The sequence below is a fragment of the Rhinatrema bivittatum genome, chromosome 2 (assembly GCF_901001135.1).
Source record: "Rhinatrema bivittatum chromosome 2, aRhiBiv1.1, whole genome shotgun sequence".
Lineage (NCBI taxonomy): Eukaryota > Metazoa > Chordata > Amphibia > Gymnophiona > Rhinatrematidae > Rhinatrema > Rhinatrema bivittatum.
In genome coordinates, this window is record NC_042616.1 from 658,912,287 (window position 1) to 658,928,605 (window position 16,319).

Sequence of the window (16,319 nt, forward strand, 5' to 3'; positions counted from 1 at the left end):
CAGTATTATTTAAAATCCTTTAAATTTCTTATTTCATGCTATTGTAAGGAGAGTGCCCTTGCTATGGAGAACCAGTAGAAAACTACACTCACCTTGTATTGTATGTGTTTGATATATTCTGCCTTTAATACACTTCAAAGCAGATTACATTCAAGTACTACAGATATTTCCCTGTCCACAGAGGGTTCATAATTTAAGTTTGTACCTGAGGCAATGGAGGGTAAAGTGACTTGCCCAAGGTCACAAGAAATGGTGGCAGGATTTGAACCCTGGCTTGCAGCCTGCTTCTCTCAACCACTAGGCTACTCCCCCACACTGGCAAACTAATTGAAGGGTGTATCATCAAAGGGGTTTGCTGAAATTAAATTGCATTTGAAGTACAAGATATATTGCAGGGGAAAAGCTCAGTAGGCCTCAGTCCTAAGGGAGTATTGAAAGTAGAAGATTTTGCCTTGTCAATAGAATTCTTTGCCTTTGGCTCAGGACTGGAATTTCTCTCCTTGTAGCCCTAGTCTCCCAGATTGGTTTGAAGCCTGACATACTGTCATAAATTTAAGGCTCCTTCCAGAATCTATAATAAATAGACTTCCCTCCAGAGAATAGTGCAGCCTTATCTAAACCAATTAACTGAAATTCCATGCAATGGCTATAGGAGAGTTTGGGGGTTATACTACTTTTCCAGTTTTTGGTCAAAAATAAGGCAAATATTAAGAAAACCCCCTACATTGGTGGTCCTCAGTCCAGCCTTTGGGGATCCTTCAACCAATCTGGTTTTCACAGTATCCATAATGAAAATGCATGAGCTAGATTTGCCTACATATTTGTTAATAGGTCTAAGAAATATATCAGATACCTTCAGTTAGTGCCGCCTGCTGCAGCTCAGTTTGTAACAGGCTTTTCCTATGCTGTCAGTATGTCTCCAGTTCTAGAAAAATTCATTGGTCACTGGTAGAACTCCATCTTCCACTGAAAACACTTTGCTGGGTGGGGAGGGGGAGGGAGTTCATATTCAGTAGAGCAGTTAGTGGACAAGTTATCTGGTTGAACTTAGCTGGATAACTTGTCCTGTATATTCAGCAGAATAAATGCCCTGCTGAATATACTTGCTTACATATAGCCGGATAACTTAAAAACCTAAGTGCTTAACTGGCTATGTTTGAATATAAATTCATATTGGCACTGCCAGGCCAAGCTACTGCAATCCCCACCCTCCAAACCCCCACGAACAAAGATGATGTGGTTTTTTGGGGGGAGGGCCCTGATCGCTCCCACCCCCTCCTTTCCTGTTTTTTCATGGATAAAAAATGCTTTTCTCCTGCCCCCTCCCCCCTGAAATTAAAATACTATAGGACCCCCAGAAACACTGCTGGGCAAGGTAACATCCTACGCGCGTCCAGTGATGATCGGATAAGATAAGTGCTGGAAGCAGAAGCTGCCTACAGCTTATCCGATCAGCCCTGGAAGAGCTGGCAGCAGGTAGGAGATTATCTCACTCTCGGCAGGGTTTCTGGGGGTCTTTGGGGGGTGGGTGGTACATAGTATTTTATCTCACTCTCACTCTCAGCATGGCTTTACCCAGGGCAAGTCTTGCCTCACAAATCTGCTTCACTTTTTTGAAGGAGTTAATAAACATGTGGATAAAGGAGAACCGGTAGATGTAATGTACTTGGACTTTCAGAAGGTGTTTGACAAAGTTCCTCATGAGAGGCTTCTAGGAAAAGTAAAAAGTCATGGGATAGGTGGCGATGTCCTTTCGTGGATTGCAGACTGGCTAAAAGACAGGAATCAGAGAGTAGGATTAAATGGACAATTTTCTCAGTGGAAGGGAGTGGACAGTGGAGTGCCTCAGGGATCTGTATTGGGACCCTTACTTTTCAATATATTTATAAATGATCTGGAAAGAAATACGACGAGTGAGATAATCAGATTTGCAGATGACACAAAATTGTTCAGATTAGTTAAATCACAAGCAGATTGTGATAAATTGCAGGAAGACCTTGTGAGACTGGAGAATTGGGCATCCAAATGGCAGATGAAATTTAATGTGGATAAGTGCAAGGTGATGCATATAGGAAAAAATAACCCATGCTATAATTACACAATGTTGGGTTCCATATTAGGTGCTACAACCCAAGAAAGAGATCTAGGTGTCATAGTGGATAACACATTGAAATCGTCGGTGCAGTGTGCTGCGGCAGTCAAAAAAGCAAGCAGAATGTTGGGAATTATTAGAAAAGGAATGATGAATAAAACGGAAAATGTCATAATGCCTCTGTATCGCTCCATGGTGAGACCGCACCTTGAATACTGTGTACAATTCTGGTCGCCGCATCTCAAAAAAGATATAATTGCGATGGAGAAGGTACAGAGAAGGGCTACCAAAATGATAAGGGGAATGGAACAACTCCCCTATGAGGAAAGACTAAAGAGGTTAGGACTTTTCAGCTTGGAGAAGAGACGACTGAGGGGGGATATGATAGAGGTGTTTAAAATCATGAGAGGTCTAGAACGGGTAGATGTGAATTGGTTATTTACTCTTTCGGATAGTAGAAAGACTAGGGGGCACTCCATGAAGTTAGCATGTGGCACATTTAAAACTAATCGGAGAAAGTTCTTTTTTACTCAACGCACAATTAAACTCTGGAATTTGTTGCCAGAGAATGTGGTTCGTGCAGTTAGTGTAGCTGGGTTTAAAAAAGGATTGGATAAGTTCTTGGGAGGAGAAGTCCATTATCTGCTATTAAGTTCACTTAGAGAATAGCCACTGCCATTAGCAATGGTAACATGGAATAGACTTAGTTTTTGGGTACTTGCCAGGTTCTTATGGACTGGATTGGCCACTGTTGGAAACAGGATGCTGGGCTTGATGGACCCTTGGTCTGACCCAGTATGGCATTTTCTTATGTTCTTATGTTCTTATTTTATCTCACTCTCGGCAGGGTTTCTGGGGGTCTTTGGGGGTGGGGGTACATAGTATTTTATCTCACTCTCGGCAGGGTTTCTGGGGGTGTTTGGGGGGGTGGGTGGTACATACTATTTTATCTCACTCGGCAGGGTTTCTGGGGGTCTTTGGGGGTGGGTGGTACATAGTATTTTATCTCACTCTCGGCAGGGTTTCTGGGGGTCTTTGGGGTGGGGGTACATAGTATTTTATCTCACTCTCGGCAGGGTTTCTGGGGGTCTTTGGGGGGGTGGGTACATAGTATTTTATCTCACTCTCGGCAGGGTTTTTGGGGGGGTGGGTACATAGTATTTTGATTGCAGGTGGGCAGAGACTGGGGAGGAGGGCTGACAGGAAAGCATTTTTTAACCATGCCAAAAAAGGAAAGGAGAGGGTGGGAACAATCAGCATTCCCCCTCTTCCCCCCCCCTCCAAAAAAAATAAAAAGTGCACTACCTTTGCTCATGGTGGCTTGGGGGGGTGGGGGGGCATTGCCGTAGCTTGATCCAGCAGGGCCAGTGTGAACATTTTGGGGTGGGTGCTTGAAACTGGACCACTGGCCCAAATAGGTTGAATTTTTTTTTTCTATTTAACATTGCTACTTAAAGATAACCAGGTAATTAGAAAGTTATCCAGCTAACCTAGCTAGTTATATGCAATATTTGGCTAAGTTAGCCAGATAACTAACCCCTCCCGGAATGCCCCTTTATATCCAACTAAATTATAGCTGCATAACTACTTGTAATTTAGCCAGGTAAGTGAATGAATATGCCAGATTTGCCATTTAGACAGATAACTTTTGTTGTCCATCTAAATGACTTTTGAATATGGACTTCTTGATGTTTAAATCTTTGCATTACTTTGATGCTGAATATCAAAGCAATCGGTTGGTACATTGTTTCCAAATGGTCATTGTGCTGTTTCCAGGCATCATTGCTGGCTGAACCCTTCTTTAACAGCCCACACACAGCTCAGCAGTACTAGAAAGCATGCTTCGTAGGATATCAGGCCTTTTCTGCTTACCTGGAGAGGTTCGTGCAATAATGCAGTACCTGACTTTGCTAAGGCTCCTCTTTTTGCGTAAGCAGGTAACTGATTTCAGTTGTGTTGGGTGGATCAGGGTCTTGCTCAGTATTGTTTTTGATTTGTATTATATTTTAAGTTTTCATGTTTTTTTATTGTGTATTTTCATTTTGATTGTCATGATTGTACTTGAAGAGCTTTTTATGTTTACTTTTTTGCTTCTTTTCCTCATTCTAGGGACGATTGTGCTAAAGGGCGAGTAAAAAAAAATGTGATAAATATATGCAACAGAGGTAGGGCATGCAAAACATATCGCATGCATTTTCAATATGAATCTCCTAAAAAACAGACTGGTTGGGAAACTCCAAGCATTGGGTTGAGGTCCAGTGTCCTACATCATTAAAATGGCTGCTGCCGCTTCACCGACTCTAGGAAAGTGTTACAAATCCATTTGTGTAGACACTTGAGTGCAGCATCAGTTGTGTACACATGACTATTTCAGAAAACTCTGCGAAAGGGGGTGGGATTTTATACCTGCTGGATGAATTGATGCAATGTATAGGTGGTGACTAAAGGTGTTTGCCCTGCAGTTCTTTGTACCTCTCTATCTTTCATCCCTCCATTGCTCACTTTCTTACCTTTCCTCCTTCCACCCTCCACCCTTCCACCATCTTTGTCTCCCTACCCACTGCTCCTTTCCCCACCTGTCATCTCTCTGAGCCCAAATATAGTCCAAGTGTAAGCTTTATTGGATTAGAGATGTGAATTCATACAAATGCCCGACTCAGGCCGAGTTTCGCCCCTATCGGGGCTGCTTCAGGGGCTAGAAACAATAAATACATATCAATAAAAATAAAACCACTATAGGACATATATAAATAGATTAAAAACAAGTCTTAGACTTATTTCATACAGGTATAAACATGGTGTTGACATTATATTTTGATTTTATTTTGACCCATTTTTACATTGTATTTATGTTGCTCATCTGTGTTTTGTAATCTGTGTTTCTGTTTTTATCAGTGGTACCTTGTTTTTTAAGTTTGTACTTCTTTAATTTTTGGTTTTAATCTATTTATACTAGACGTTAAGCCCGTAACAACGGGCTACATGAAAAAAAAATTTCGGTCCATTTCCTCCTCCCCCCCTTCTCCTCCCTCCCACCTCATTCTCCCCTCACCCTTTATTATCCCTCCCACCTCCCTCATTCTCCTCCCCCGCAGTCACTCCCTCCTCCTCTCTCCCCTCCCCTTCCAGATAGCACAAATGGAAGATCTTCGGGGGAGGTCCCTCGCGCGCGCGTGCCGCTACTGCGCCTTGCCGCCGCTACTCCCAGCGCCATTTTTGTTATGGGCAAGCTCTGGCCGACGTGCTCGCCCGCGCATGCGCGGTAGAGTTGCTCTCTACTGCACATTTGCGGCACGTCGGTCTGGGCTCCCTTATCTAGTAGATATGTCCTATAGTGGTTTTATTTTTATTGATATTATGTATTTATTGTTTCTAGCCCCTGAGGCAGCCCTAGTAGGGGCGAAACTCTGCCCGAGTCGGGCATTTGTATGAATTCACATCTCTAATCCAATAAAGCTTACACTTGGACTATATTTGGCGTCTAACCTACTTCGTTGCCCAAACGGCTTTTTTAGATAGCCTTCCCTCCTGCTTTATAAATCTCTCTGAGCCCTCCATGTTGCCCTTTGTCTTCTCGTTGTTTTCTCCATGTCCATTACCCAATCTCCCCGTTCCCATCTTTCCTCTCCCTTCCATCTCCTCCTCTGGTGCTCCCCATCATTTACTCCCTCTTCTTCTCCATAGTCCTGACTAGCTGGAGCTTCTGGACCTTAAGTGGCATGGGTAGCTTCCTCCTTCCTTGTCTGTGGGTCCTAATTCCATTTCTTATCATGTCCTCCTTCTCAGTTGGATATCTTTATTATAAAACTAGGATCAATTCAAATTAAAAACAGCTGGGCAAATAGGGCATAGGATTGTGTTTATTTTCTATGTAGTAGTAAGAAGTTTTTACAGTGCACAAATATAGCAGCGTTCAAAATTAACTTTGAATTGAGGTTTGTTATGTTTTATATTGTGCACTCAGAAGAAACACACATAAGAAAGATGAAAAAGAAGATAAAGATCAGGCAATCATATGGCCTACCCATTGCAGGCTCTGTGTATTTCTATTTTTCATGGTGTCCTTATGGCTTTACAGACTTTTGGTCACTTAGGGAGTTCACTGGCAAGCTTGCTGTAGGAAGGATGGTGGGTGAGCGCCTGGGCACTGTATGTTCAGCACATTTTTCCTCTGGTGCATCTGAACTTAGAAGTGGGCCTCATCTGTTGCCAGGAATGAGCCAGTTTTGGCCCCTAGAAGGACAATGGTTCTCTTTCGTTTCACTGAATGACTCTGATGTTCTCAGACCCACTGGCTCCCTCTGGGAAACAGTAACAAAGCGCCGAGTTGTAAGGGGAAGGAAAGTGAACCTAGAAGGCTGCGCTCCACCAACAGTATCCCCTCAACCCAAACCTCAGCTTGTCAGAATAGAGTTCACGCCTGAGCTGCAGAAATAGCCCCACAGCCTGTGCGGAGATACGCTTACCTAAGGTGGGGTTTAAAATATAGACCTCGAGACAATAATAGCATTTATAGTGCTGTGCAAGGGAAAGGTTAAAGTTACAAATCAGAGGAAAAAAAAATATCTCCTGACTGTATGACAGAGGACGAGGCCATGAACTTGACTACAAGTCAGTCCCCAAGCACTGCAGAGGTTTCCTGACATATTCTTTGGAAAACATGGCCAGATTAAAGTTCGCAATGACCCATGACATGAGTTTAATTACTGACTGAATTAGTGGGGGAGTGGGGCAAATGTGTTTTATAGTTTCCTACAAGAAAAATACATTTGTTTCTGTGCTCAGCCGCTGTGTGTCAACGACCCTTCTTGGGGGATACTCTTTTCCAAGGCCAGGAACCCTTGTGACACTCGGGAGCTAAATCTGTACCTGCTGTCATCCACTGAAAACACATTTAACAACTCCCCAGCACTTTATACAAATGAGCATCAGGCTTTATCCTTGTAAAATCAGAGCTGATATTCTGACTCCAAACCTAACAGGGCTGCAGTGTCCTCAGGAAGCCAACAGCACCTGTAGAAACTCATTTCTTTAATACTGTAATTTATGATGTGACTGTTTAAGAACTAATTAATTTGTTGAGCAGGAAAGTTAGTCAATGGATTATTGTTATGTTTCTTTGCTAAACTTTCATGGCACAGTGAGAATGGGTGTCCTTTTTACATATCTGGCAGGAAAGGGCAGAGCAAGGAGGCCAGACCTGCGGTGGGAACATAAGACGTGGCAGGAAATAGTAATAATATGATAAGAACAGATGTATGTAAAAGGTGGAAGGAATCTGCATACAATGTGCATGAACATACAGGGGAGTTCTCAAACAGCATACGGAGCTGCAAGCTATTGGGGCACTTTTTTGACATGTACTTTATGCAGATTTGCAAAGGGGAAAAAAACCCCCCCATTTTTCCTTTGAGAGTGAGTAGCTGCACAGTACGTCCCCTAAATGTATTCAGGCACTTTGCATCTGCTATTTGCGCCAATAGCACCCCCTACAAGTTGAAAATGATCTGTATACGTTCCATTTAATTCCTCAGGATTGCCTCTTTATGGCCCCATAGTTCCTCCTGTAAAGGTTGGCATGTGCCCTTGGTGCCGCAGTGTAGTTGACGCAACCTCATAGGTGGACCTACAAGGCCTATGCCAGCAGCTGGCAAATGCACCCTGTAGCGGGACAGGCTGGAGCTTCACCTATACCAGCTGCCTCCTCCACAGGTTGAGCCCTTGGATTCTGGTGGCCGGTAGGTCTTAGGCAAGACCCTAGGGCAGAGGCAAGAGCAAGTGTTCAATAGCACACCGAGGTCATGTCCAGGCAGAAAGTCAAGATGCAGAGAGTCAGGCCAAGGGAGGATGAAGACACACTGAAAACACTGGACAAGACGAACAAGAAAAAGCTGGAGAAGACAAGGAAGGTAGGACAAGGCAAGGTTGGATAAGACAAGGCTGAGGAAAACAAGGTAAGGCAAGGTAGGAGAAGACAAGCTGAAGTCACAGTAACTCAGGAATACTGGCAACACACATTGCAAAGCAGGAAACCCATTGCTGAGGCAATGGTGAGCTGTCCATGAAGCCCTTATATAGGAAAGCCTGTCTGAAGTCATCAGAGGGTGCTGCGGGGACTTAGGTTGGGAACTGCGCATGTGCATAAGAGGAAGCCGATTTGCGGTGTCATGTCGAGGGGGGATGTTGGATCCAGCGGCGTTCCTGCCGCACTGAAGTCGGGCCACGTATGGGCAGACAGGAGAGACAAGGTGGTGTGGGAGGCTGACTACGGCGGCTTTCAGTCGCGCCGAGACTGGCATTGAGGGTGAGTGCTGCAGCTTGCGGGGGCTACCTGTACCACAAATCTTAACACCACCTTTCTCCTTCCTCCAGCTCAGCTGGAACTAGTGCCAGGAAGGGGAACATAAGAACATAAAAAAATGCCATACTGGGTCATACCAAGGGTCCATCAAGCCCAGCATCCTGTTTCCAACAGTGGCCAATCCAGGCCATAAGAACCTGGCAAGTACCCAAAAACTAAGTCTATTCCATGTTACCATTGCTAATGGCAGCCTCTGCAGCACTTCCAGCCCTTCTGACCCAGGGGGCAGGGAGCCCTAATTCAAGGATCAAACCAGGGACTTTTCATGTGAGCCATCAAGCCGGCTTGGGAATGCCTCTTCTAAGGTGGCTAAACGTACGTGCACATTGAGAAGAGCAATTGTTTGTTTGGGCTATTTTACTTGGATAAATACCTGTTTACTTGGGTAAATGCCTTTAAATGTTGCCCTCATAATGACTATTGAAAACACTGCTGAAAACACTAATGCAGGGGTGGCCAACTCCAGTCCTCGAGAGCCACAAATAGACCTGGTTTTCAGGATATCCACAATGGACTGATTTGAGTGAACTCAACCAGTTTGTAACTCAGTCAACTTTGCGGGCCCACCCTAGACTGCTCAATTTATTTATGATCCTTCTATATGAAAATATGTTGTAAGCTTTACGAAAATACAAGTATAAGACATCTGATACATAGAAACATAGAAGTGACGGTAGAAGAAGACCAAACGGCCCATCCAGTCTGCCCAGCAAGCTTCACACTTATTTGTTTTCATACTTATCTGTTACTCTGACCGCTGAGGTCAGGGCCCTTATTGGTAACTTTTTGGTTCCAATTCCCTTCCACCCCCACCATCGGTGCAGACAGCAGTGCTGGAGCTGCATCTAAGTGAAGTATCTAGCTAATTGGTTTGGGGTAGTAACCGCCGTAATAAGCAAGCTACTCCCATTTGTTTACCCTGTCTGTGCAATTCAGTCCTTGTTGGTTGTCTGAATATAAATCCTCTTTACTTCATTCCCCCCTGTTGTTGAAGCAGTGAGCTGCGCTGGATATGTATTCCAAGTGAAGTATCATGCTTAATTGATTCGGGGTAGTAACCGCCGTAACAAGCAAGCTACACCCATGCTTATTTGTTTACCTAGACTATGTAATTCATTCCTTGTTGGTTGATGCTGAATATAAATCATCTTTTCTTCATTTTCCCTGCCTGATCTCATTCTTTGGTCACTCAAACAAAGAAATTGCTTATTTAATGTTTATAGTTTCTTTTATTGTAATTATGTTATCACAAAAAGCGGAATATAAATTATTAAATTAAAATAAATCATGTTTACTTGGCATGATCATGCTCTTGAAAGACAATACTGCCTTGGATCCTGCAAGCTGCTAGATTCAAGATACTTCTCTATCCTTCCCTTTAGTTGTAACTCTGTTTGTTTACCCACCACTGAGGTCAGACTGACTCCCTTGGCTACAAAAGCATTCTTCCCAATTTAATTGGGTCTCGTTGCAAATGGCGGAGTGGGGTCCTGCCTGCCACAAGTCCTGTCTTCAAAAAGTAGTACCGCCACCCGTGGTTCCTTTGGCTGTCACCTCCTCTGGTATAACCGCTCCTTACGCCGATTTCGAAGATGTGTTTTCCAAGCAAAAAGCAAACCTTCTTCCGCCTCTTTGGAGGTTCGATTGTCCAATTGATCTTCTTCCAGGGACCACGCTATAGCCTATTTCCAGACCCAGACCTCTGCATTGCCTATGATACAGCCTATCTTCACTTCGTCCGACTACGCTATTGACTATCTCCATGATCGGACATCAGCTTTGCTTGTCTACTCTATTGAGACCTTCTGGATTTCAAAGTCTATGAATATGCTATATATGTGAAAAATATAATTAATTGGTGTTAGAACAATCTGGATAAGCACTGGATTGGCATGGAAAAAAAGTAGCTTTATTGTGTAAAGACTTTCCAGAGATTCTATAGATCTCAAATAAATTCCATATAAATTGAATAGGGGACCACTCGGGGATTATGCCCAATCTGCAGATATTTATTTGGACATCAAGCAATAATAATGTGTAATAACATTAAAATAACAATAAAGCAGCAATATAAACAAAAATATGCAATCAATTATAAAGGCAGCGAAGAATAAAATAATACAGATAGCAGGAAGTTTGAAGCTCACCTCATTTCCTTCTCCATTAACCCTTCTCTTGAATAATCTGATTTCCCATTTTTCACTGCAAACATTTTTCCACGTGGCAGGAATTTTAAAGTAGGGCAATTATTTTGAGGGGAAGTTTATTCAGTTCAATTATTAGGAATATTTTTCCACATCAAACTATTCTCTTATCTGTAAATATTTGCAGTTGACATTTTTTTTTTTTTAAGAATGTAGCAAAAATGTGACAGAGATCTCATACACATTTGAGAAAATGATAATCTCTTGTTCCATTAACAAAGGTCTTGTGCCTAAATGGTACGGCTTATTGACTGAATAGGCCTTACCATTTACATATGCTGAGCCTTCGTGATATGCAAATTATGTCATGCATATCATTGGTGGATATCCTGAAAACCTGACTGGCTGTGGGGTTCCCAGGACAAGGTTTGGGAAACCCTGAGGTACACACATCCCTCATACATGTACGAATTGCCTCTGCAAATGCAGGGAATCCCAGGGCCAGTCGGGTTTTCAGGATATCCAAAATAAATATGCATGAGATAAATTTGCATGCACTTGAGAGTCATAATAAGCAAATGTATCCCATGCATGTTCATGGTGAATAATCCCGAAAACCCGCCTGGCTGGGGGAGCCCTGCCACCATGTGTGTGTCAGTATATAGGAAGCTATCCTATTGTGCTTGTCTCATTGTCATACCCAAGATGTAAGTACTGTAACATTCAAATGTTTTAACCTTTAAAAATCAGGTGGTGCCAAGGGAAAACAAATCGAGAAGACTGCACTGTAGGGAAAGATGCTCCAATCTCTCCACTGCTTTTATATTCCCAACGCAGAATGGCTAACTTCACTGTATAGGAGGTAGAGCCAGATGCCTGAGGCTTACAGAGCAACTGCCTCATGCATTGATTTGTTAAGAATGCTGCCGAAAATGAACACTGTTATCCCTTACAATTGGAAAATTTTGGTTTTGGAGCAGTGGCTGTTTTAAAACATAGTAACATAAGACTATAGAGGTCTATATTCATAGGGGTTTGTCTGGGCACATTGCGGGATTCAAACGTCTTCCTGTGCTGACCGCTGCTGATGTATCCAGTTAAGTTTTTAGCTGGATAAAATGTACCTGGATAAATTGGAGGTGCTCCAGTATGGGGCTGAATTTTCCAAATAAATTAGCTGGACAATGCCAATGTTCAGCGCATTCTGGAAAGTTGGGTTGTGCCAAAGAACAGTCCTAAAGCTATGCAGCTAATTTGGACTCTCTCCGGGTATATTCAGCAGAACATTTAACCAGATGCTTTCCACTGCATATAGGAGCACAACTGCCGCAGGCGGCTGACCTGGCTTATAACCCTTCAGAGGGGCCGGCTCAGGCCCTTAACCAGCATCACCGCAAGCCCCACTCCTGCTGCACGTAACTATAAGGTTTCTGCCTCTCTCTCTCCTCGCCAGTCATTCTTGCTTGCTAGCCACACAAAAACATTTATTTTTTTAGGTTTGTAACCATTCTTACATCTCTGCTTCACCTTTGAAACTTTGAGACAGAAAAAGGGAAATGTGGCACCACCTGAAAGCTTGTCTGGAGGTTTGACAGAACTTAGTCTACAGGTTTAGGGAGTTTGCTTGACACAGTCTCGTCTTAAATTGGACAGTTTGATATTTTATGCATTGGCATTTGATGTTCTGCTTTTTGCCATGAATTTGTGATGCAGCGTCCTCCCTTCAGTCTCACACAATACCCGATAACTGTCAGGCTGAGCTCCGCAGAGGCACAGAGCTGGAATCAGCTCATGCGTACAAATTCACACACACACTATGCATTTTTTTAAAGACCATTTTTGTGTTTCAACTTGCTCCTAGAGTCCCACCCAAGAGGTGCAGGTTTCAGGTCATCCGTATTGAATATACATGAATCTACTCGCACAGCGTAGGTTGCCAATGTATACAGATATAGCTCTTGCATATTCATTCTAAATATCCTGAAAAGCAGATTTGGTAGATGAGGCTTCAAGCTTGAGATGGAAATTGCTGAGCTGACAGTGTTCACACACAGCACCTCTGTCCAGACTTGGCACTATCTCTGCTCTCTTCTGAGCAGAAAGTGGCAAATAACCCACAGCGCATCACATTCTGTGCTACTGTGCTTTTAATAAAGAGACAGCCATCCACTAGAAAGGGAGGAGGTGGTTATGAGGCAGAAACCACAAAACTCATTTTATTAGTGACCAAAGCAATGCTTTTGTGGCAAGATCACATATGCCCTAGAATACTAGTGGGTCCTGTTACATGGATTACACCTGGGAACGGCTGCGCTCTTTTTCTTACAGGCATAGCTGTGTTGAGCAAAATTAACACTGCACGTATCGATATCTCTTTGGGAAGTGTGTTGGTTTGTGTCTAGCAGTCAGGCCTATTGACTGAGCTACAGCTGGCACAGAACTATGAGAAGTCGGCCACTGTGAAATGATAGCCACATGGATAAAGCGGTACTGATGTGCTCACCCATTACGTTAAGGTAAACTGGCATAAAACTCAAATAATGTGTTAGAGGAGAGTTTGAGCCTTTGCAAAGATGCCGTCAGAGGTGCACGCCATCTAGGAATACTCTCTCCCGTGTAACTTTGTCTGTTTACCTTCGACAGCAGTTCTCACCTAGAATGCTGCCTCCACTTCCTGCCCTATCCCTTCCCTCGCCCTGCGACGCCACGCTTTCAGGCTACATGTTCCTCTTTCATCAGCCCACTTCCTGCCATATCCCTTCCCTCGCCCCTTGCTGCCACGCTTTCAGTCTACATGTTCCTCTTTCTTCAGCCCTCTTCCTGCCATATCCCTTCCCTCTCCCCTCGCTGCCACGCTTTCAGTCTACATGTTCCTCTTTCATCAGCCCACTTCCTGCCCTATCCCTTCCCTCGCCCCTCGATGCCACGCTTTCAGTCTACATGTTCCTCTTTCATCGGCCCACTTCCTGCCCTATCCCTTCCCTCGCCCCTCGATGCCACGCTTTCAGTCTACATGTTCCTCTTTCTTCAGCCCTCTTCCTGCCATATCCCTTCCCTCTCCCCTCGCTGCCACGCTTTCAGTCTACATGTTCCTCTTTCATCAGCCCACTTCCTGCCCTATCCCTTCCCTCGCCCCTCGATGCCACGCTTTCAGTCTACATGTTCCTCTTTCATCAGCCCACTTCCTGCCCTATCCCTTCCCTCGCCCCTCACTTTCAGTCTACATGTTCCTCTTTCATCAGCCCACTTCCTGCCCTATCCCTTCCCTCGCCCCTCGGCGCCACGCTTTCAGTCTACATGTTCCTCTTTCATCAGCCCACTTCCTGCCCTATCCCTTCCCTCGCCGCCACGCTTTCAGTCTACATGTTCCTCTTTCATCAGCCCACTTCCTGCCCTATCCCTTCCCTCGCCCCTCACTTTCAGTCTACATGTTCCTCTTTCATCAGCCCACTTCCTGCCCTATCCCTTCCCTCGCCCCTCGCTGCCACGCTTTCAGTCTACATGTTCCTCTTTCTTCAGCCCACTTCCTGCCCTATCCCTTCCCTCTCCCCTCGCTGCCACGCTTTCAGTCTACATGTTCCTCTTTCATCAGCCCACTTCCTGCCCTATCCCTTCCCTCGCCGCCACGCTTTCAGTCTACATGTTCCTCTTTCATCAGCCCACTTCCTGCCCTATCCCTTCCCTCGCCCCTCGCTGCCACGCTTTCAGTCTACATGTTCCTCTTTCATCAGCCCACTTCCTGCCCTATCCCTTCCCTCTCCCCTCGCTGCCACGCTTTCAGTCTACATGTTCCTCTTTCATCGGCCCACTTCCTGCCCTATCCCCTCGCCCCTCGACGCCACGCTTTCAGTCTACATGTTCCTCTTTCATCGGCCCACTTCCTGCCATATCTCTTCCCTCGCCCCTCGACGCCACTCTTTCAGTCTACATGTTCCTCTTTCATCAGCCCACTTCCTGCCATATCTCTTCCCTCGCCCCTCGACGCCACGCTTTCAGTCTACATGTTCCTCTTTCATCAGCCCACTTCCTGCCCTATCCCTTCCCTCGCCGCCACGCTTTCAGTCTACATGTTCCTCTTTCTTCAGCCCACTTCCTGCCCTATCCCTTCTCTCTCCCCTCGCTGCCACGCTTTCAGTCTACATGTTCCTCTTTCATCAGCCCACTTCCTGCCCTATCCCTTCCCTCGCCGCCACGCTTTCAGTCTACATGTTCCTCTTTCATCAACCCACTTCCTGCCCTATCCCTTCCCTCGCCCCTCGCTGCCATGCTTTCAGTCTACATGTTCCTCTTTCATCAGCCCACTTCCTGCCCTATCCCTTCCCTCTCCCCTCGCTGCCACGCTTTCAGTCTACATGTTCCTCTTTCATCGGCCCACTTCCTGCCCTATCCCTTCCCTCGCCCCTCGATGCCACGCTTTCAGTCTACATGTTCCTCTTTCATCGGCCCACTTCCTGCCCTATCCCCTCGCCCCTCGACGCCACGCTTTCAGTCTACATGTTCCTCTTTCATCGGCCCACTTCCTGCCATATCTCTTCCCTCGCCCCTCGACGCCACACTTTCAGTCTACATGTTTCTCTTTCATCGGACCACTTCCTGCCATATCTCTTCCCTCGCCCCTCGCTGCCACGCTTTCAGTCTACATGTTTCTCTTTCATCGGACCACTTCCTGCCATATCTCTTCCCTCTCCCCTCGCTGCCACGCTTTCAGTTTACATATTCCTCTTTCATCAGCCCACTTCCTGCCCTATCCCTTCCCTCGCCCCTCAACCTAACGCTTTCAGTCTACATGTTCCTCTTTCATCAGCCCACTTCCTGCCATCTCTTCCCTCGCCCCTCGACGCCATGCTTTCAGTCTACATGTTTCTCTTTCATCGCACCACTTCCTGCCCTATCCCTTCCCTCGCCCCGCGACGCCACGCTTTCAGTCTACATGTTCCTCTTTCCCAGACTTTTCTTTGCCTTCCCTTCATCCTTCTTATTTCCCCCTTCTCCTCTTCCACATAGTCCCTCTCCCATCAAATCTAGTGCCTTCCCTTCGTTCCTCTCATCCCCTCCATAGGTCTTGCCTTTCCCTCCCCATCTAGTTTAAGGTTCTCATCTTGGTCTGTATATTTATTCATAAATGTGTTCTAGATTACCTTTACTGCCCCAGCACTAGACTACAATATCATATCTGATGATATTCCGTTAACATCCTCGGCTTTATCCTACTGCCTTAATTCTATACAGTTTATACTCAAAGCCTCTTATTTGTATTGTGGGTCTTGTCTGTCCATCTTGACTAGATTAAAACCTGCAGGGGGGGGGATATCTATTATGTGTACAGCTGCTCTGCACTCATTATTAATAATAATAATCTATACATGCATGTGTTTTCTCCCTTTCATGTATCGCTCCTTTCCCTCATAATCAGGGTGATCCAGTACCGAGCGGTAGGAAGAGCTGCGTTAGTGCCTACGGCACCCGCGGTTACCGCCCGCACAGTGCAGCTCACCTACCGCTCGATCCTGAAGCCTAATTATATGTAAATGAAAGCCGCGTCCGAAAAGCCTTAGGCCCGCGCAACCAGGATACTGGATAGAGCGCCTATACAGGATCCTGGGTGCGCGGGCCTAAGGCTTCACGCCACGCTGGTATCTGTCATTTCAATGAAGACGTGATGTCGTGACGTCACGTCTTCAGCGGCCAATTGCACGCTTTCCCCGTGCAGGCGGCCATCTTT